The sequence below is a fragment of the Pristis pectinata genome, chromosome 23, assembly GCF_009764475.1.
Source record: "Pristis pectinata isolate sPriPec2 chromosome 23, sPriPec2.1.pri, whole genome shotgun sequence".
NCBI lineage: Eukaryota > Metazoa > Chordata > Chondrichthyes > Rhinopristiformes > Pristidae > Pristis > Pristis pectinata.
Genome location: NC_067427.1, coordinates 30,856,770 through 30,879,596, shown reverse-complemented (window position 1 = coordinate 30,879,596; position 22,827 = coordinate 30,856,770). Strand labels below are relative to the sequence as shown.

The following is a 22,827-nucleotide window of genomic DNA, read 5'->3' as shown; positions in this document are numbered from 1 at the left end:
CCGTCCTCTCCCCCTCCCAAACCCCTCCTTCCTCTCTCCCCTCCCCTCTCTCCCCCTCCTCTCCCACTCTCACCCTCCCCTTCTATCCCCCTCCCCGCCATCCCCTTCCCCCTCACCTCCTGCTCCCTCTCTCTCCCCCACTCCCATCCCCCTCTTTTTCCTCTCTCCCCTCCCCCTTCCCCCTCCTCCCCCTCCCCTCCCGCTCCCCTTCCCTCTCGCCCCCTCCCCAACCTCTCCCCCTCCCTCTCTCTACCTCTCCCCCTCCACCGCTCGGTGCAGCCGGCAGGGGCGGTGTGGTTCGGGCTGCGGGCTCGGCTGCCGCCTGGTCCCCGGGAACTGGCAGTGGTCGCGCCCGGCTGTCGAGCCCGAGAGGTGGGGAGCGGCTGTGGCGGAGGCGGAGGCGGAGGCGGGGGCGGGGGCGGGGGCGGCGGATCGGGAGCCGGCGGCAGCGCGGCAGCGAGCACGGAGAGCGGCCGAAGACGAGCGGGGAATGACGGCGATCGGCAGGTGAGGTGGTCGGCGGCTCGGTGCGGCATCCGCGGGTCGGGGGACGGGGGGGGACCGGGGATCGCCTCACTCCATCTCCCCTCCTCCTCCCCCCCTCCCTCCCCTCCCTCCCCTTCCTGTCCATCCCTGCCTCCCCCTCCCTCCTCCCCACATCCCTCCCTCCATCATCTTCTCCTTCCGTCCCCTCCATCCCCACCTCCTCCGCTCCCCCCCAACCCTCCCTCCCTCCCTCCCTCCCTCCCTCCCTCCTCCCTCCCTCCCTCCCTCCCTCCTCCCTCCCTCCCTCCCTCCCTCCTCCCTCCCTCCCTCCCTCCCTCCTTCCTCCCTCCTTCCTCCCTGCCTCCTCCATCAGAGGAGATCAGGCCTGGGGCAGATGAGCCCCGGTCCCGTTGAACAGCCGGACAGGCTTGAGGGGCCGATTGGCCTACTCCCTACCTTATGTTCTGATGTAACCTCTCTCCCTCCATCCCCTCACCCCACCCTCCTCCTCCCCTCATCTCTCTGCATCCCCTTCCCCCGACCCCTTCGCCCTCCAGCCTCCCTTCCCACGTCACTCATCCCTCCATCCTTCCCCTCCACCACCCCCGCTCCCTTCCCCCATTCCCCTCTCCCCCTCCCCATCTCCCCCTCCCTCCCCCACCTCCCTATCTCCCCCTCCATCTCCCCCTCCCCATCTCCCCCTCCCTCTCCCCTCCCCATCTCCCCCTCCATCCCCACCTCCTCCGCTCCCCCCCCAACCCTCCCTCCCTCCCTCCCTCCCTCCCTCCTTCCTCCCTCCCTCCCTCCTTCCTCCCTCCCTCCTTCCTCCCTGCCTCCTCCATCAGAGGAGATCAGGCCTGGGGCAGATGAGCCCCGGTCCCGTTGAACAGCCGGACAGGCTTGAGGGGCCGATTGGCCTACTCCCTACCTTATGTTCTGATGTAACCTCTCTCCCTCCATCCCCTCACCCCACCCTCCTCCTCCCCTCATCTCTCTGCATCCCCTTCCCCCGACCCCTTCGCCCTCCAGCCTCCCTTCCCACGTCACTCATCCCTCCATCCTTCCCCTCCACCACCCCCGCTCCCTTCCCCCATTCCCCTCTCCCCCTCCCCATCTCCCCCTCCCTCCCCCACCTCCCTATCTCCCCCTCCCTCTCCCCCTCCCCATCTCCCCCTCCCTCTCCCCTCCCCATCTCCCCCTCCCTCCCCCACCTCCCCATCTCCCCCTCCCTCTCCCACCTCCCCATCTCCCCCTCCCACCTCCCCATCTCCCCCTCCCACCTCCCCATCTCCCCCTCCCACACTTCCTCCCATTCCCCTTCCCTCGCCGCCTTCCTCTCCCCATTTCCCACCCCCTCATCTCTCCCTCCCTCCATCCCCCCTCCATCCATCCCCCCCATCCATCTCTCCCCTCTCTCCCATACATCTCCCCTCCCTCCCTCCCATCTCCCTCCCAACTCACCCCTCCCATCTCCCCACCATCTCCCCCTCCCTTTCCTTCCCCTCCCCATCCCCTCCCTCCCTCACCTCCCAACACCCCCCTCACTCGATCCCATCTCCCCCCTCCCTACCCCCTCCCCTCCCTCCCATCTCCCCCTACCTCCCCCCTCCCTACCCCCTCCCCTCCCATCTCCCCCTACTTCACCCTCCCTCCCTCCTATCCCTCACCCATCTCCCCCTCCAAACTCACCCCCTCCCCATCCCCCTCCTCATCTCCCCCTCCCCATCTCCCTCTCCTCCCTCCCAACTCCCCCATCTCTCGCCCTTCCATCTCCCCACTCCTTCCCCTCCTTCCCACCAGCATCCCTCCCCTCCCTCCCCCCACCTCCCCCCCGCATCTCTACCCGTCCCTGCTCGGTCTCCCCTCCCCATCCCTCTCCCTCCCTCTCCCTCCCTCCCCCTCCCTCCCCATCCCTCTCCCTCCCTCTCCGCTCCCGCCCTCCCCCTACTCCCCCTCCCCATTCCCACCTTCACCTCACTCCCTCCCCCTCATGCCCCCTTCCTATCATGACCCTCCCTGTCCCCTCACTCGCCCCTCCTCTGCCCTCCCCCCTCACTCCCCCTCCCTCACCCCTCATCTCCCCACTCCCTCCCTCCCCTCACTCCCCCTCACTCCCCCTTCCATCTCCCCCTGCCCTCACTCCCCCTCTCTCCCCTCCCCCTCACTACCCCCACCCACTCCCAACCCCCTCTCTCCCCTTCCCATCTCCCCTCCCCTATTTCCACCCTCCCCTCCATCTCCCCCTCCCTCCCTCCCCCCTCCTTTCCCCTCTCTCCCTTCCCTCTCTCCTTTCATTTTGCCTCCCTCACCCACTACCCTCTCCCCTCCCCTCCATCTCCCCTCCCAACCTTCCTCCCCCTCCCCCCTCTCTTACCCTCCCCACCCCCTCCTCCCCATTCCCCCTCCCTACCTCCTTCCCACTATCCCCACTGCCCCATCTCCCCCTCTCTGCCCCACCCTCCTTCCCTCCCAACTCCCCACTCCCTCCCTCCCACCTACCCGCTCCTCCACTCCGCCTCCCCCATCTCCCCCTGTCCCCTCACTCCACCTCCCTCCTCCCCGTCCCTCCTCCCTACCTACTCCACCCTCCCTACCCCCATGCTCCCATCTCCTCCCTCCCAACTTCCCCCCACCTCCCCCTCCCATCTATGCCCCTCCCCTGCCCAGCTCCCCTCCCATCCCTTCCACCCTCCCTCCCCCTCTCCTCCACCTCCCCTCCCCCTCCCCCTCATCTTCCCCTCCACTCTCCCTCCCTTCCCTGACCCCCTCCTACCCCCACCCCTGCCACTCCCCTCCCTCTCCCCTTTCCCCTCCCTTCACCTCCACTCCCTCCCCCACTCCTCCCTCCCTTCCCCACCCCCTCTCCCTTTCCCACTCCCCTCCCCCTCACCCTCTCCCTCAACCCTCACCCTCTCCCTCAACCCTCCCCCTCTCCCTGCCCCCTTTCCCCCCTCCTCATCTCCCCCTCCTTCCCTCCAACCCCTCCTCCCCTACTCACCCCTCCCTCCATCACTGTCCTTACCTCCTCACCCCTACCCCCACCCTCCCATCCCCCCCTTTTCCTGACGACACCCTCCTTCCCTCCCAACTCCCCACTCTCCCTCCCCTCACACCCATCTCCCCTCTCCCCACCTCTGCCCTCACTTCCCCTTTTCCCTCCCCCCTCTCCCCCTCCTCCCCTCTCCCTCCTCTCCCCCTCCCCCTCCCCTTCACCCTCCCCTTCCTGCACTCTCCCCCTCCCCCCTTCTCCCTCCCCTCCCCCTTCCCATCCCCCCATCTCCCCCTCCCCATCTCCCCCATCTCCCCCTTTCCCTCCCCAACCCCTCCCCTCTCCCCCCTCCACCCTCACCTCTCCCCCTCCCCCCTCACCCCCTCCCACTCCCCCTCCCACACCCCTCCAACCCCCTCGCCCCTCCCTCCCACCCCAGCCTGTGCAGGCTCCTCCCCCAGGCCTGCGTTCACCACTCCCCACCTCCCCCAGGCCTGCATTCACCAGTCCCCACCTCCCCCAGGCCTGTGTTCACCACTCCCCACCTCCCCCAGGCCTGCGTTCACCAGTCCCCACCTCCCCCAGGCCTGCGTTCACCACTCCCCACCTCCCTCAGGCCTGCGTTCACCAGTCCCCACCTCCCCCAGGCCTGCGTTCACCACTGCTCTGCCCCTCACTTTTTCTAGCATGTGCAAGCCCCTCCTTCTCTGTCAATCATCACTCCGGGCTGCACAAGCCCCTCCCCCTGGCGCACACACACCCCACCTCTTCCAGGCCTGCACTCACCCCTCCCTCGCCCACACCTCCCTCTACACACACCCCCTCCCAATCCTCCCCACAGCCCCCTGCCAACACCCTCTGCCGAGCTGCCACCCACCCTGGCCTGTGTGCACATTCCCCCCTCCTACCAGTACATACAAGCCCCTCTCTCTGGCCCATATCCCCTCCCTCCCCACCTCTGCCTGGCCTCCATATCCACCCTTCCTCCCTCTGCCCTGCTCTCCTCCCCTCCCCTCTCCTCCTCTCCCCTCCCAAGGACACCCCCTCCACCTCCAGATTTCCCTCAGCCCCACAGGCATATCTCCCTCCCCATGTCCCCCTGGCCCAAGTGGCTCCCAGCCTCCCCAACTCCATCTGGCCCAGACACATCCCTCCCTCCCTCCCTCCATCCCTCCCTCCCAAACCTCTGGCCCAAACACACCCCTCCCTCCCTCCCAAACCTCTGGCCCAGACACACCCCTCCCTCCCTCCCAAACCTCTGGCCCAGACACACCCCTCCCTCCCTCCCAAACCTCTGGCCCAGACACACCCCTCCCTCCCTCCCAAACCTCTGGCCCAGACACACCCCTCCCTCCCTCCCAAACCTCTGGCCCAGACACACCCCTCCCTCCCTCCATCCCTCCATCCCTCCCTCCCTCCCTCCATCCCTCCCTCCCAAACCTCTGGCCCAAACACACCCCTCCCTCCCTCCCAAACCTCTGGCCCAGACACATCCCTCCCTCCCTCCATCCCTCCCTCCCAAACCTCTGGCCCAAACACACCCCTCCCTCCCTCCATCCCTCCCTCCCAAACCTCTGGCCCAGACACACCCCTCCCTCCCTCCCAAACCTCTGGCCCAGACACACCCCTCCCTCCCTCCCAAACCTCTGGCCCAGACACACCCCTCCCTCCCTCCCAAACCTCTGGCCCAGACACACCCCTCCCTCCCTCCCAAACCTCTGGCCCAGACACACCCCTCCCTCCCTCCCAAACCTCTGGCCCAGACACACCCCTCCCTCCCTCCCAAACCTCTGGCCCAGACACACCCCTCCCTCCCTCCCAAACCTCTGGACCAGACACACCCCTCCCTCCCTCCCAAACCTCTGGCCCAGACACACCCCTCCCTCCCTCCCAAACCTCTGGCCCAGACACACCCCTCCCTCCCTCCCAAACCTCTGGCCCAGACACACCCCTCCCTCCCTCCCAAACCTCTGGCCCAGACACACCCCTCTCTCTGGCTCAGACGCCCCCTTCCCTTCCTCCCCAGCTCTCCCTGATCTGCATCGCATACACTGGTGCACATGTACTCTCTCTGGACACACTCTCCCTGCCAACCTCCCTCTGACCCATGCCTTCCCCACCCTATCTCCACACCTCCCTCATGCCTTCATCCCTGTCCCAAGCCCCTCCCTCCCCCCAGCTCACATCCCTCCCCCTCTCTTTGTCCAGCTCACAGAACAATCCCATTTCCCTCACTAATTTTCCCTGATCTACTCCCCCCACTTTCCCATCAACTCCCCCCCCCAGGCTCTACCACCCACCTACCCACTGGGGACAAGTTACAGCGGCCAGTTAACCCACCAACCCGCACGTCTTTGAGATGCAGGAGGGAACCGGGGCACCCGGTGTTGGGGGGGTGGGGGGGAGCCCACACAGTCACGGGGAGAACGTGCAAACTCCACACAGACAGCACCCGTGGTCTGGACCAAAGCTGGGTCACTGGAGCTGTGGGGCAGCGGGTGCACCAGCTGAGACACTGTGCCACATCCCTGCCTCCTCCCTCCCTGCCTGCCCCCCTGCAGTCGTGCCTGTAACTCCCATCCACCCCGCCTATACATCCCTCCCTTCCTCCCTCTCTTGTTCATACACTCTATCCCTCTCTCCGCCACCCCCTTTCAGCCTGGATCTCTCTCTCACCCCCTCCCTCCCCCGGCCCGCCTGTCTTACCACCTTGGAGGAACAGGTGCACTGTCAAGGTCACAAGACGTGTCAGTAAGGTGGTTAGAGGGAACACGTCATCCTTCACAAGTTATGTTGGTGAAGCGTACTGCACTAGTTGGACCACAGCTTGAGTACCAAAGACAGGAACGCAAGAAGCAGGAGGCCATTGTGTAAGGCTAACCTTTCACCTCAGCACCACTTCCCTGCACTGATCCCGTATCCCTGATGTGGGCTTCGCAGGCTGAGCCAGCATTTAGTTGCCCATCCCTAGTTGCCCTTGAGAAGGTGGTGGTGAGCTGCCTTCTTGAACTGCAGCAGTCCCTGAAGTGTGGGTGTACCCACAGTGCTGTTCGGGAGGGAGTTCCAGGAGTTTGGCCCGGTGACGGTGAAGGAACAGTGATATATTTCCAAGTCAGGATGGTGTGCAGCTTGGAGGGCAACTTCTGGATGGTGGTGTTCCCGTGCTTTTACTGCCTCTGTCCTTCTGGCTGGTAGAGGTGGTGGGTTTGGAAGGTGTTGTCTGAGGAATCTTAGTGAGTTGCTGCAGTGCATCCTGTAGATGGTCCACACTGCTGCTGCTGTGTGTCGGTGGTGCATTGAGTGAATGGTTATGGATGGGGTGTCTAACAAGTGGGCTGTTACGTCCTGTATGGTGTCGAGCTTCGTGGGTGTTGTTGAAACTGCTCTCACTCAGGCAAGTGGAGAGCGTTGCAGTACATGCCTAACTTGAGTCTCAAAGATGGTGGACAGGCTTTGGGAGTTAGGAGGTATGTTAATTGCTGCAGGATTCCCAGCCTCTGACCTGCTCTTGCAGCCACACTGTGTATATGGCTACTCCAGTTCAGTTTCTGGTCAATGGTAATGCCCAGGATATCGACAGTGGAGAATTCAGTGATGGTGATGCCAGTGAATGTCAGGGGTTGGTAACTGATTTTTTTCTTGTTGGCTATCATCATTGCCTGGCACTTGTGTGGCTCCTCTTGGGTAATGAATTCTAAAGACAAACCAATCCCTGGGTGAAGAAATTTTTTTCCTGACTCCATCCTGAAAGGCTGCTCCCTAATTTTGATGCTGTGACTCCTCATTATGTACTCCCTATGTTTGAGACTCCTCAGCTGGGGGGAGAGATCCTCCCTGTATGTAGCAAACCCTGTCAGACACATTTATTATGTTTCAATGAGATCTCCTCTCATTCTTTTAACTGCAGGAGTCAGCCTGTCCAATCTCTCCCCAAACGGCAAATCCACATCCGGGGATCAACCTGGTGAACTTTTGCTGTGCTCCATCACAATTATATCCTCTCTCAGTTAGCTAGGCCAGATCTGTGCACAATATTCCAGATGTAGTCTCACCAGGGCCCGATGTAATTGGAGCAAAAAGACACCTCTACTCCTGTACTCTAATCCTCTCACAATAAAGGCCAGCGTGTCATTTGCCTTTCTAACTGGCTGCTGATTCCGCACCTCAGCTTTCAGAAACTGGTGTTCAAGGACACCCGGGTCCCTTTGAACATCGGCACCTTTCAGTCTCTCATAATGTGTACAGTTCTGGCCACCACATCACAGGGGAGATGTGATTGCACTGGAGAGGGTGCAGAGGAAGTTGATCAGGTTGTTTATAGGATTGGAAAATTATGGCCATGTGGGAAGATTGGATGTGGGAGAGGAGGCCAAGGGGAGACTTAACTGAGGTGTATGAGGTCGTGAGGGGCCTGGGTAGAGTAAATAGGGAGGAGCTATTCCCATTGGCAGAGAGGTCGAAACCAGGGGGGTGTGGATTAGAGGGGAGAGGGGAGATGGGGATTTTCTTTTCCACCCAGAGGACGACAGGGCTCTGGAACTCAGTGACGGAAAGGTGGAAGGAGATTGTTTGCATGGTTGGACAGTGCTGGGAAGTGTAGTTGAAGTGCCACAGAGCCAGTGGCACAGAACTGGAGGGTGGGATTAAGTTGGGGAGCTCTTCCACAACAAATGTTACACATTTTGTTTGGATCTGCGGGATTCTGGGTTTCAAAAAAATGAGACTCAGAGTACCAGAGCAAGAATGAACAGCGTTAAATCACTGGTTCAGACGCAGCTGGAAAATGGTGTCTGGTTCTGAGCATGGACGGTGGGAAAGATTGAGAGAGGGTTCTGAAAAGATCTACTAAAATGATGAGTTGTGATGGACTTAACCAAAAGCCTCCAATCGAATCGTGAGCCAATTCTCTCTCCTGAGATGCTGAGTGTTCCCAGTCTGGTCTGTTTTTGGGAAGAGGGCTGCTTCTGCCTGAAGAAGTGCAGGTCACAAGGGGACGGACAGTGTAGACGGAGAGAGCTGTTCCCATCAGAAAAGGACCAGGGATGTAGAATGAAGGTGATTGGCAGCATTACGAAGGAGTGCAGCAAGTGTGGTCCGGACTGGGTCACCGGGGCAGCTGTGGCATACAACGGGGAGCTGGAGATATGAGGGGGAAGGGTTTGCACAACGGGTGGGTGGGTGTGTGGACACAGAACTGGTACACACTCACAGTACACACTGACAGCTCACAGTACACACTGACAGCTCACAGTACACACAGCCCATAGTACACACTGTCAGTTCACAGTACACACAGCTCACAGTACACACTGACAGCTCACAGTACACACAGCCCATAGTACACACTGACAGTTCACAGTACACACAACTCACTGTACACACTGATAGCTCACAGTACGCACAGCTCACTGTACACACTGCTCACAGTAGACACTGACAGCTCACAGTACACACAGCTCACAGTACACACTGACAGCTCACAGTACACACTGCTCACAGTACACACTGACAGCTCACTGTACACACAGCTCACTGTACACACAGCTTGCAGTACACAATGACAGATCACAGTACACAGAGCTCACAGTACAAACTGACAGCTCGCAGTACACACTGAGACCTCAGTACAAACAGCTCACAGTACGCACAGCTCAGAATACACAGTGACAGCTTGCTGTACACACAGCTCACAGTGTACACAGCTTACAGTACACACTGACAGCTCACAGTACACAGAGCTCACAGTACACACAGTTCGCAATATGCATTGCCAGCTCAGAGTACACACAACCCACAGTACACCCTCACATCTCACAGTACACAGCTCTCAGTACACACTGATGGCTCACAGGACACACTGACAGCTCACAGTATGCACAACTCACAGTACACACTCAAAGCTCACAGTAACCCACTGACAGCTAAGTACACACAGGTCACTACACACAACTCACAGTACACACTAATAGTTCACGGTACACACTGACAGCTCACAATACACACAGCACACAGTTCACACTGACAGTTCAGAGTACACACAGCTCACAGGACACACTGACAGCTCAAAGTATAGGCAGCTCACAGTACAGACAACTCACAGTACACAATGACCGCTGACAGTAGGTACTGACAGTTCGTAGTACTCACAGCTCACAGTACCTACTTACAGCTCAGAGTACACACTGAGAGCTCACAGTACACACAACTCACAGTACACACAGCTCACAGTTCACACTGACAGCTCACACTGAAGACAGCTCACACTGAAGACAGCTCACAGTACAGACTGACAGCTGACAGTACACACAGCTCACAGTGCACAATGACAGCTCAGTAAACACTGATGGCTCACTGTACACACAGCTCACTGTACACACTGACAGCTCACAGTACGCACAGCTCACTGTACACACTGACAGCTCACAGTATGCACAGCTCACAGTACACACTGCCAGCTCACAGTACGCACTGACAGCTCACAGTACGCACAGCTCACAGTACATACTGACAGCTCATTGTACACATTGACAGCTCACAGTACACACATCTCACTGTACACACTGACAGCTCACTGTACGCACAGCTCACTGGACACACTGCCAGCTCACAGTACACACAGTTCACTGTACACACTGACAGCTCACAGTACACACAGTTCACTGTACACACTGACAGCTCACAGTATGCACAGCTCACAGTACACACTGCCAGCTCACAGTACGCACAGCTCACAGTACACATTGACAGCTCACAGTACACACATCTCACTGTACACACTGACAGCTCACTGTACGCACAGCTCACTGGACACACTGCCAGCTCACAGTACACACAGTTCACTGTACACACTGACAGCTCACAGTACACACAGTTCACTGTACACACTGACAGCTCACAGTACACACAGTTCACTGTACACACTGACAGCTCACAGTACGCACAGCTAACTGTACACACTGACAGCTCACAGTACGCATAGCTCACTGTACACACTGACAGCTCACAGTACGCACAGCTCACAGTACACACTGACAGCTCACTGTACACACAGCTCACTGTACACACAGCTTGCAGTACACAATGACAGATCACAGTACACAGAGCTCACAGTACAAACTGACAGCTCACAGTACACACTGAGACCTCAGTACAAACAGCTCACAGTACGCACAGCTCAGAATACACAGTGACAGCTTGCTGTACACACAGCTCACAGTGTACACAGCTTACAGTACACACTGACAGCTCACAGTACACAGAGCTCACAGTACACACAGTTCGCAATATGCATTGCCAGCTCAGAGTACACACAACCCACAGTACACCCTCACATCTCACAGTACACAGCTCTCAGTACACACTGATGGCTCACAGGACACACTGACAGCTCACAGTATGCACAACTCACAGTACACACTCAAAGCTCACAGTAACCCACTGACAGCTAAGTACACACAGGTCACTACACACAACTCACAGTACACACTAATAGTTCACGGTACACACTGACAGCTCACAATACACACAGCACACAGTTCACACTGACAGTTCAGAGTACACACAGCTCACAGGACACACTGACAGCTCAAAGTATAGGCAGCTCACAGTACAGACAACTCACAGTACACAATGACCGCTGACAGTAGGTACTGACAGTTCGTAGTACTCACAGCTCACAGTACCTACTTACAGCTCAGAGTACACACTGAGAGCTCACAGTACACACAACTCACAGTACACACAGCTCACAGTTCACACTGACAGCTCACACTGAAGACAGCTCACACTGAAGACAGCTCACAGTACAGACTGACAGCTGACAGTACACACAGCTCACAGTGCACACTGACAGCTCAGTAAACACTGATGGCTCACTGTACACACAGCTCACTGTACACACTGACAGCTCACAGTATGCACAGCTCACTGTACACACTGACAGCTCACAGTATGCACAGCTCACAGTACACACTGCCAGCTCACAGTACGCACTGACAGCTCACAGTACGCACAGCTCACAGTACATACTGACAGCTCACTGTACACATTGACAGCTCACAGTACACACATCTCACTGTACACACTGACAGCTCACTGTACGCACAGCTCACTGGACACACTGCCAGCTCACAGTACACACAGTTCACTGTACACACTGACAGCTCACAGTACACACAGTTCACTGTACACACTGACAGCTCACAGTATGCACAGCTCACAGTACACACTGCCAGCTCACAGTACGCACAGCTCACAGTACACATTGACAGCTCACAGTACACACATCTCACTGTACACACTGACAGCTCACTGTACGCACAGCTCACTGGACACACTGCCAGCTCACAGTACACACAGTTCACTGTACACACTGACAGCTCACAGTACACACAGTTCACTGTACACACTGACAGCTCACAGTACACACAGTTCACTGTACACACTGACAGCTCACAGTACGCACAGCTAACTGTACACACTGACAGCTCACAGTACGCATAGCTCACTGTACACACTGACAGCTCACAGTACGCACAGCTCACAGTACACACTGACAGCTCACTGTACACACAGCTCACTGTACACACAGCTTGCAGTACACAATGACAGATCACAGTACACAGAGCTCACAGTACAAACTGACAGCTCGCAGTACACACTGAGACCTCAGTACAAACAGCTCACAGTACGCACAGCTCAGAATACACAGTGACAGCTTGCTGTACACACAGCTCACAGTGTACACAGCTTACAGTACACACTGACAGCTCACAGTACACAGAGCTCACAGTACACACAGTTCGCAATATGCATTGCCAGCTCAGAGTACACACAACCCACAGTACACCCTCACATCTCACAGTACACAGCTCTCAGTACACACTGATGGCTCACAGGACACACTGACAGCTCACAGTATGCACAACTCACAGTACACACTCAAAGCTCACAGTAACCCACTGACAGCTAAGTACACACAGGTCACTACACACAACTCACAGTACACACTAATAGTTCACGGTACACACTGACAGCTCACAATACACACAGCACACAGTTCACACTGACAGTTCAGAGTACACACAGCTCACAGGACACACTGACAGCTCAAAGTATAGGCAGCTCACAGTACAGACAACTCACAGTACACAATGACCGCTGACAGTAGGTACTGACAGTTCGTAGTACTCACAGCTCACAGTACCTACTTACAGCTCAGAGTACACACTGAGAGCTCACAGTACACACAACTCACAGTACACACAGCTCACAGTTCACACTGACAGCTCACACTGAAGACAGCTCACACTGAAGACAGCTCACAGTACAGACTGACAGCTGACAGTACACACAGCTCACAGTGCACACTGACAGCTCAGTAAACACTGATGGCTCACTGTACACACAGCTCACTGTACACACTGACAGCTCACAGTATGCACAGCTCACTGTACACACTGACAGCTCACAGTATGCACAGCTCACAGTACACACTGCCAGCTCACAGTACGCACTGACAGCTCACAGTACGCACAGCTCACAGTACATACTGACAGCTCACTGTACACATTGACAGCTCACAGTACACACATCTCACTGTACACACTGACAGCTCACTGTACGCACAGCTCACTGGACACACTGCCAGCTCACAGTACACACAGTTCACTGTACACACTGACAGCTCACAGTACACACAGTTCACTGTACACACTGACAGCTCACAGTATGCACAGCTCACAGTACACACTGCCAGCTCACAGTACGCACAGCTCACAGTACACATTGACAGCTCACAGTACACACATCTCACTGTACACACTGACAGCTCACTGTACGCACAGCTCACTGGACACACTGCCAGCTCACAGTACACACAGTTCACTGTACACACTGACAGCTCACAGTACACACAGTTCACTGTACACACTGACAGCTCACAGTACACACAGTTCACTGTACACACTGACAGCTCACAGTACGCACAGCTAACTGTACACACTGACAGCTCACAGTACGCATAGCTCACTGTACACACTGACAGCTCACAGTACGCACAGCTCACAGTACACACTGACAGCTCACTGTACACACAGCTCACTGTACACACAGCTTGCAGTACACAATGACAGATCACAGTACACAGAGCTCACAGTACAAACTGACAGCTCAGCAGTACACACTGAGACCTCAGTACAAACAGCTCACAGTACGCACAGCTCAGAATACACAGTGACAGCTTGCTGTACACACAGCTCACAGTGTACACAGCTTACAGTACACACTGACAGCTCACAGTACACAGAGCTCACAGTACACACAGTTCGCAATATGCATTGCCAGCTCAGAGTACACACAACCCACAGTACACCCTCACATCTCACAGTACACAGCTCTCAGTACACACTGATGGCTCACAGGACACACTGACAGCTCACAGTATGCACAACTCACAGTACACACTCAAAGCTCACAGTAACCCACTGACAGCTAAGTACACACAGGTCACTACACACAACTCACAGTACACACTAATAGTTCACGGTACACACTGACAGCTCACAATACACACAGCACACAGTTCACACTGACAGTTCAGAGTACACACAGCTCACAGGACACACTGACAGCTCAAAGTATAGGCAGCTCACAGTACAGACAACTCACAGTACACAATGACCGCTGACAGTAGGTACTGACAGTTCGTAGTACTCACAGCTCACAGTACCTACTTACAGCTCAGAGTACACACTGAGAGCTCACAGTACACACAACTCACAGTACACACAGCTCACAGTTCACACTGACAGCTCACACTGAAGACAGCTCACACTGAAGACAGCTCACAGTACAGACTGACAGCTGACAGTACACACAGCTCACAGTGCACACTGACAGCTCAGTAAACACTGATGGCTCACTGTACACACAGCTCACTGTACACACTGACAGCTCACAGTACGCACAGCTCACTGTACACACTGACAGCTCACAGTATGCACAGCTCACAGTACACACTGCCAGCTCACAGTACGCACTGACAGCTCACAGTACGCACAGCTCACAGTACATACTGCCAGCTCACTGTACACACTGACAGCTCACAGTACACACATCTCACTGTACACACTGACAGCTCACTGTACGCACAGCTCACTGGACACACTGCCAGCTCACAGTACACACAGTTCACTGTACACACTGACAGCTCACAGTACACACAGTTCACTGTACACACTGACAGCTCACAGTATGCACAGCTCACAGTACACACTGCCAGCTCACAGTACGCACAGCTCACAGTACACATTGACAGCTCACAGTACACACATCTCACTGTACACACTGACAGCTCACTGTACGCACAGCTCACTGGACACACTGCCAGCTCACAGTACACACAGTTCACTGTACACACTGACAGCTCACAGTACACACAGTTCACTGTACACACTGACAGCTCACAGTACGCACAGCTAACTGTACACACTGACAGCTCACAGTACGCATAGCTCACTGTACACACTGACAGCTCACAGTACGCACAGCTCACAGTACACACTGACAGCTCACAGTACGCACAGCTCACAGTACACACAGGTCACAGTCCACCCTGACAGCTCACAGTACATACAGACAGCTCACAGTACAGAGAGCTCACAGTACACAGAACTCACAGTACACACTGACAGCTCACAGTACACACAGCTCACAGTACACACTGATAGATTACAGTACACACTGACAGCTCAGAGTATACACTGACTACTCACAGTACACACAGCTCACAGTTCACACTGACAGCTCACACTGAACACAGCTGACAGTACACACTGACAGCTGATAGTACACACTGAACACAGCTCACTGTACACACTGATAGATCACAGTACACACTGACAGCTCAGAGTACACACAGCTCACAGTGCAGGAGCTGTCAGTGTGTACTATCCCGTTATTGCAGGAGCTCATCACGGCCTGTCTGGGCACAGACCGACGTTGTCAGTGATGCTGTTGGGGGGCTGGGGTCTGATGTGGTCCCATTGTGTGAACGGATAATGGTCGGTGAGAGTGTTGAGCCAGGACGTCTGTGTGCAGCGGGGTTCCGTGGGCTCTGCGTGGGGTTCCTCACTTTCCACGTTGTATCGCGACGACATGCAAGGTCTCTGATGGAGAGGTTTGCTGATGTGGCAGAGGGTGAGAGGATGAGCTGTGGGAGACAGGCCTGAGGTAAGCAGAAACGTTGTACGGCGATCTCCGTGGAGAAGTGTGCGCATCTGGAGATCTGGAGTAAGAGAAGGGGGGGTGTGAGAAATGGCAGGGATCGGGGAACAGAGGGATCCCAGAGGGCCTGTCTGCAGCTCTCTGATGGTGGGTGAGGTGGTGACGACACTGTCCTTGATCAGCTGTGGCACAGAGGATAGGGGTGCCAGAGCAGTCGGGCACGGATAGAGAACCGGGCTCTCCAGGCTCTGGGGCAGTGAGGGGGTAGGGGGAGCCGAAGCCAGGGTCAGAGCTCAGTGAATGGAGGAACAGGCTGCAGGGTGACCTTCTGCTTCTGTACTCCTTGGTGGGGTACCAGGGTGTCGAGAGACACCACTACCCCGCCCCCACCCACCCCCATGAGTGTGGGTGTCGGACACGGGTGGAGACAGTTACACTGGAGCTGTGTTCTAACCTACGCAGGGGGCCGGGAAAGACTGTGGCTTCGTGAGGGTTAGCATAAGCACAAAATGAGCTGAAGGGCCTCAGTCTGTGCAGCAGGGTTTCTGTTGTTCTGAACATGTGCCAGAGCCCGGTGTCAGCTGGTGATGCATACCAAGGTCCAATAGTCTGATGACACTCCCATTATCAGAATCAGTCATTGGCCACAGCGGAGACTGTGGAAAGTGGGGCAGGGAGGTGTTCTCACTGGTCACAGACGTCACACAGAGCATGGTGAGAGAGAGAGAGAGAGAGAGAGAGAGAGAGAGAGCCCAGGGAGGGAGGGAGGGAGGGAGGGTGGGAGGGAGGGAGGGAGGGTGGGAGTGAGAGAGAGAGCCCAGGGAGGGAGGGAGGGAGGGAGGGTGGGGGTGAGAGAGAGAGCCCAGGGAGGGAGGGTGGGGGTGAGAGGCAGCAGACAGCGGGTTGAGTAAGAAGGAGACGAGCAGATTGAGAGAGAAGTGGGAGTGAGAGAGATAGAGCGAGCAAGAGGAAGAGAGGGCAGAAGCGGGGGCTGAAACAACGAGAGAGCAGGTGAAGGAGCCGGCGGAGAGGACAGCAGTGGTAGAGTGTGGAGAGAGCGTGAGGAGGGAGGGAGGGAGGGAGGGAGGGAGGGAGTGAGGTGAGGGAGCGGCAGAGGACAAGGAGGTAGCAGGATTGAAGGAGGAGGAGTCAGTGGGAGCCGGAGAGGAGAATGTGGGAATGAGAGGAGAGTGGGGAGAGAAATCAGTGTAAACGAAGAGGAGAAAGCAAGGCCAGGAGAAGGGTGACGGAGAGGTGTCAGCAGCAAAAGTGAAAGAGCAGGAGACCCCAGGAAGGGGAGAGTGGAGTGGACCACCAGACGGAGGGAAGGGAAAGAGCCGGTGGAATTGAGAGAGTGCAAACACGGAAGACGGCGAGGGTGAGAGGAGAGGGCTGAGGACCAGAGGCATCAGGAACGAGAGGAGAGGGAGCAGTGAGCGGAAGAGACAGCGAGAAGCAGGGGGGACGGATGGTGGCGAAAGCCCCCGCCTCACAGCTCCAGAGTCCCGGGTTCGATCCTGACCTCGGGTGCTGTCTGCGTGGAGTTTGCACGTTCCCCCCGTGACTGCGTGGGTTTCCCTCCCACGATCCCAATGACGAGTGGGTTGGCGGGTTAACTGGCTGCCGTGAATTACCCCTCGTGGGCAGGTGAGGGATGGAATCTGGTGGAGTCGGTGGGAATGGGGGAGAGGAGCAGGGGGCAGAGAGAGAGAGTGAATGAGAGAGGGAAAAACAAGAGGTTGCAAGAGAGAGAGACAGTCATCAGCAGAGTATTAACAGCAGAAGCGAAGGACGGGGAGAGAGAGGGAGGGAGGGAGGGAGGGGGGGGGGACGGAGGGAGAGAGAGGCTGCTTAACGATGCGATGGGGTCATGTGGGCAGCCGATCTCTCCTCCTCCACTCACAGCCAACCGCTTTGCTTCAGCCCTCCCACCTCTCTCCCCAAAACCTTTCGGAGGAGCAGGCAGGCCTCCGGGCCGCGGAAGGTAGGCAGCTTCACTGGCAGCAGCAGACACAGTGGGAGCTGCTCCCTGTGTACAGGCAATAAACAGCACAGCTACTGCTGTCAGCAAGCAGGAGTCAGCACTAGCAGGTGGAGCACAAATTCTGTGAGTTCCTGCAGCGGTTCGCTGGGCACAGGTTCATGGCATGTTGGGATCGGCCCATGAGCCAGATTCCACAGCCTGGCACAGACAGTGGGAGCGAGAGAGGGAGGGAGGGAGGGAGTGTGAGAGAGAGGGAGGGAGTATGAGAGAGAAGGAGGGAGAGTGTGAGGGAGGGAGGGAGTGTGAGAGAGAGAGAGGGGAGGGAGAGAGTGTGGGGGAGGAGGGAGTGTGTGAGAGAGGGAGGGATGGAGAGGGAGGGAGGAGGGAGTGTGAGGGAGAGTGTGAGGGAGGGAGTGTGAGAGAGAGGGAGGGGTGGAGAGGGAGGGAGTGTGAGAGGGAGAGAGTGTGAGAGAGAGGGAGGGAGGAGGGAGTGTGTGAGAGAGGGAGGGATGGAGGGAAGGAGGGAATGTGAGAGTGTGAGAGGGAGAGAGGGAGTGTGAGAGGGAGGGAGTGTGAGAGGGGAGTGGGAGGGAGAGAGGGAAGGATGGAGAGAGGGAGAGAGAGTGAGGGAGGGAGAGAAATGGAGAGGGGTGAGAAGGGGAGGAGAGAGAGATGAGGGGGAGAGACAGGTACACTGAATGAGAGAGAGGCAGTGAGAAATAGACAGGAGCAGAGAGAGAGAGGCTGAGCAAGGGAGGGATAGGGTGAGACTGAGAGACGTGTGTGAGAGTCACAGAGCTGTGAAGCACAGAAACGGGCCATTCAGCCCACCACATTCATGCTGGCTGTTGTACCAATCTATATTAAACCCACTTGCCTGCACTAGATCTGGGGCCTCTGTGCTTTGCCTATTTAAATGTTGTGATTATATCTGTGGCAGTTAGTTCCAAGTATTAACCACCGTCTGTGTGATAAACTTTCCCCTCTGAAAGTCAGAAACAAAGTGACAGAATGAGAGAGAGAGGGCATACAGTGAGAAAAAGTGAGAGAGAAGCAAACAGAGAAGAAGTGTGGGTTAGACAAGTGAGAGAGCATGAAGCATTCAGTGGAAACGTGAGGGTAAGGTAGGTATGGAGAGGAGAAAGAAGGGAATGTGAGGAGAGAGTTACAGACAGTTGGGGATTGAGGGGAGAGAGAGTGGGAATGTGGAATAGGGCAGAGAGGGACAGAGGGAGGAGGGGGAGGGACAGTGGGGAGGGGGAGGGACAGAGGGGAGGGGGACAGTGGGGAGGGGGAGGGACAGAGGGGAGGGGGAGGGACAGTGGGGAGGGGGAGGGACAGAGGGGAGGGGGAGGGACAGTGGGGAGAGGGAGGGACAGAGGGGAGGGACAGTGGGGAGGGGAGAGGGAGGGACAGAGGGGAGGGGAGAGGGACAGTGGGGAGGGGAGAGGGAGGGGGAGGGACAGTGGGGAGGGGAGAGGGACAGTGGGGAGAGGGAGGGACAGTGGGGAGGGGGAGGGACAGAGGGGAGGGAGAGGGACAGAGGGGAGGGGAGAGGGACAGTGGGGAGAGGGAGGGACAGTGGGGTGGGGAGAGGGAGGGACAGTGGGGAGGGGAGGGAGGGACAGAGGGGAGGGAGAGGGACAGTGGGGAGGGGAGAGGGAGGGACAGAGGGGAGGGAGAGGGACAGAGGGGAGATAGTCAGAGGAGAGGAAGCCAGAGAGGGAGACAGAATCTGTGGGAAGGTGAGAGAATCAAAGAGAGCAGGACAGGGAGGGGCAGAGAGAGGGCGTGGGAAGGTGGGGGCGACAGTGACAGGGGTAGAGGGGGTGACAGAGTGAGAGGCAGAAAGAGAATTACTGGAAGGGGAAGAGACAGAGAGCAAGTGAGGCAGAGACAGAGTGGGAGAGAGCCGGAGGTGGTGTAGGAGGGAGGAGGCAAAGGATTTTTCCATGACAACTGCTTACACTGAGAGTCAAATTGGCAGTCCCATTAATCTCCCACTGGCTGTGACACACACACACACACGCACCCTCTCTCACACAGGTGCCCGTGCACACACACACAGTCACACGCTCTCACACGCACACACACAGTCATGCTCTGTCTCTCACACACACACACACATCAGCATTATTTTTATTGCAAATGCACTGAAATTCGGGGAGGTGGCTGGAGGAGAGGACAGCGTGCACTCAGTCCAGCTGTGAAACAGCAGTAGAGGTGGAGAGCAGAAAATCAGTCAGTCAGGGCTCGGCTTCCCCTTCCAACACCCTCCCCCCTCCCCCTCGCTCACACCGTCCCTGACATCCTCCTTCCCCCTCACCCTTCCCCTTGCTCTCCTCGAGGGGCTGTTCTGGGGGAACGTGCCAACTCTGCCCTCCGATGGGGTATTTGTGGGCTAGTGGAGTGACGAGGGGAGAGTCGGAGTCAGCCCAGAGAGCAGCAGGGAGTGAGGGGTGGAGGGAGGAGTGATAACGTGACGGGAGCAGTGAGAGAGTGGTGATGGAGAGGGGAGCTCCCTCATCAAGATTATGTGCAACTCTGTGATTGTGACGGGAGTTCCCTCATTGAGTGAGGGGAGCTCCCTGATTGACCATGAAGGGAGCTCCTTAGTTGACATTTTGGTATTGGTATTGGTTTATTATTGTCACTTGTACCGAGGTCCAGTGAAAAACTTGTCTTACAAACCGATCATACAGGTCAATTCATTACACAGTGCAGTTACATTGAGTCAGTACAGAGTGCATTGAGGTAGTACAGGTAACAACAATAACAGTACAGAGTAAAGTGTCACAGCTACAGAGAAAGTGCACTGCAATAAGGTGCAAGGTCACAACAAGGTAGATCGTGAGGTCATGAGGTCATAGTCCATCTCATTGTATAAGGGAACTGTTCAATAGTCTTATCACAGTGGGCTAGAAGCTGTCCTTAAGTCTGGTGGTACGTGCCCTCAGGCTCCTGTATCTTCTACCCGATGGAAGAGGAGAGAAGAGAGAATGTCCTGGGTAGGTGGGATCTTTGATTATGCTGGCTGCTTCACCAAGACAATGAGAGGTAAAGACAGAGTCCAAGGAGGGGAGACTGGTGTCTGTGATGCACTGGGCTGTGTCCACAACTCTCTGCAGCTTCTTGCGGTCCTGGGCATAGCAGTTGCCATACCAAGCCATGATACGTCCTGATAGGATGCTTCCTATGGTGCATCGGTAAAAGTTGGTGAGAGTCAAAGGGGACAAACCAAATTTCTTTAGCCTCCTGAGGAAGAAGAGGTGCTGGTGAGCTTTCTTGGCCATGGCGTCCATGTGGTTTGTCCAGGACAGGTTGTTGGTGATGTTCACTCCCAGGAACTTGAAGTTGTCAACCCTCTCGCCCTCAGCACCGTTGATGTAGACAGGTGTATGTACACCACCTCCTTTCCTGAAGTCAATGACCAGCTCTTTAGTTTTGTTGACATTGAGGGCAAGGTTGTTGTCATGACACCATTCCACTAAGCTCTGTCTCCTTCCTGTACTCCGACTCATTGCTGTCTGAGATATGGCCTACAACGGTGGTATCATCTGCAAACTTGTAGATGGAGTTAGAGCAGAATCTGGCCACACAATCGTGAGTGTATAGGGAGCAGAGTAGAGGGCTGAGGATGCAGCCTTGAGGTGCACCAGTGTTGAGAATAATCGTGCCGGAGGTATTGCTGCCTATCCTCACTGATTGCGGTCCGTTTGTTAGAAAGTCAAGGATCCAGTTACAGAGGGAGGTGTTGAGTCCTAGGTCTCGGAGTTTGGTGACAAGCTTGATTGGGATTATTGTATTGAAGGCAGAGCTGTAGTCAATAAACAATAGTCTAACGTATGTGTCTTCACTGTCCAGATGCTCCAGAGCTGAGTGAAGGGCCAGGGAGATGGTATCCACTGTAGACCTATTTCTGCGATAGGCAAATTGCAATGGGTGCAGGTTGTCTGGTAGGCTGGAGTTAATGTGTGCCATGACCAACCTCTCAAAGCACCTCATGGTGGTGGATGTCAGAGCCACTGGTCGGTAGTCATTGAGGCATGATACCTTGCTTTTCTTTGGTACCGGGATGATCGTGGTCTTCCAGGGAACCTGAGATTGAAGCAGGGAGAGGTTGAATATGTCCGCAAATACTTCTGCCAGCTGATCAGCACAAGATCTGAGCACGTGGCCCGGGACACCATCTGGGCCAGGTGCTTTCCTTGTGCTTACTCTTTGGAAGATTGATCTTACGTCCTCCACTGTGATCACAGGTTCAGCTGCGTTGGTGGCTGTCAGAGAACAATGTTGGTGTGAGGAAAGATCCCTCACTGACAGTGCGAGGGAGCAGACTCACTGAGAATGTGAGGGTACTCCCTCACTGACAGTGCGAGGGAGCAGACACAGAATCTGAGGGTGCTCCCTCACTGACTGCGAGGAGAGTTCTCGAATTTAATGTGGGTGAGGGTGGCACTCATTGACGGTCTAAGGGAGTGTCTTATCAGGTGCACGAAGGAGATCTCTCATTTTGAGAGCTCCCTCATTGCCAGTGTGAGGGAGCAACATCATCAACATTTTATTTGGAGTTCTATCGTCAAGAGTGTGAGTGGAGCTCCCTCATTGACAGTGTGAGGGAGCATTGAGTGTGTGAGTGGCGTTTTTTTTCCATTGGCAGTCCCTCATCGACAATTTGAGGGGAATGCCCTCATGGCCAGTGTGAGGGGAGCTCCCTCATCGGGTATGTGGAACTCCCTCATGTAGAGTTGGAGGGAAGCGCCCTCATTGAGAGCATGAAGATACATCCCTCATCAACGGTGAGGGAGCTCCCAATCAACAGTGTTAGTTCGAGGCATGCTTCTGTTCACCAGTGTGGGAGATCCCTCATCAATAATTTGGAGATCCCTCCTCAGACACGTTAGTGAGGCAAGCTCCCTCATTGCCAGTTTGAAGGAGCACCATAAGCCTGTGCCCTCCAGTACTAGACACCCCCACCATGAGAAACAGACTCTGGCTACCAATCCTATCTATGCTTCTCATAATTTTATGAACCTCTGTAAGGTGACCTCTCAGCCTCCTTTGCTCTAGGGAAAACAGACGCAGCCTGTCCAATCTCTCCTTCTAACTCAGGCTCTCCAATCCAGGCAACATCCTTGTGAAT

The 22,827-nt window shown here is 56.2% G+C and overlaps 1 protein-coding gene across 5 annotated transcripts in view; it reads left to right on the top strand.

Annotated features, from left to right (window-relative positions):
• Nucleotides 1–270: 270 nt before the first annotated feature.
• Nucleotides 271–22,827, top strand: part of ajm1 (apical junction component 1 homolog) — a 35,473-nt gene continuing 12,916 nt past the window's right edge. Inside the window, exons 1-2 of one of the 5 annotated variants that reach the window (XM_052037262.1) lie at nucleotides 16,794–17,078; nucleotides 17,624–17,684. The gene's annotated coding sequence lies outside the window, so the exon portion shown is untranslated. Of the gene's footprint in view, nucleotides 508–16,793; nucleotides 17,348–17,623; nucleotides 17,685–22,827 lie in introns of those variants that run through there. The other 4 variants (XM_052037260.1, XM_052037258.1, XM_052037261.1 and 1 more) reach the window with 4 other exon arrangements.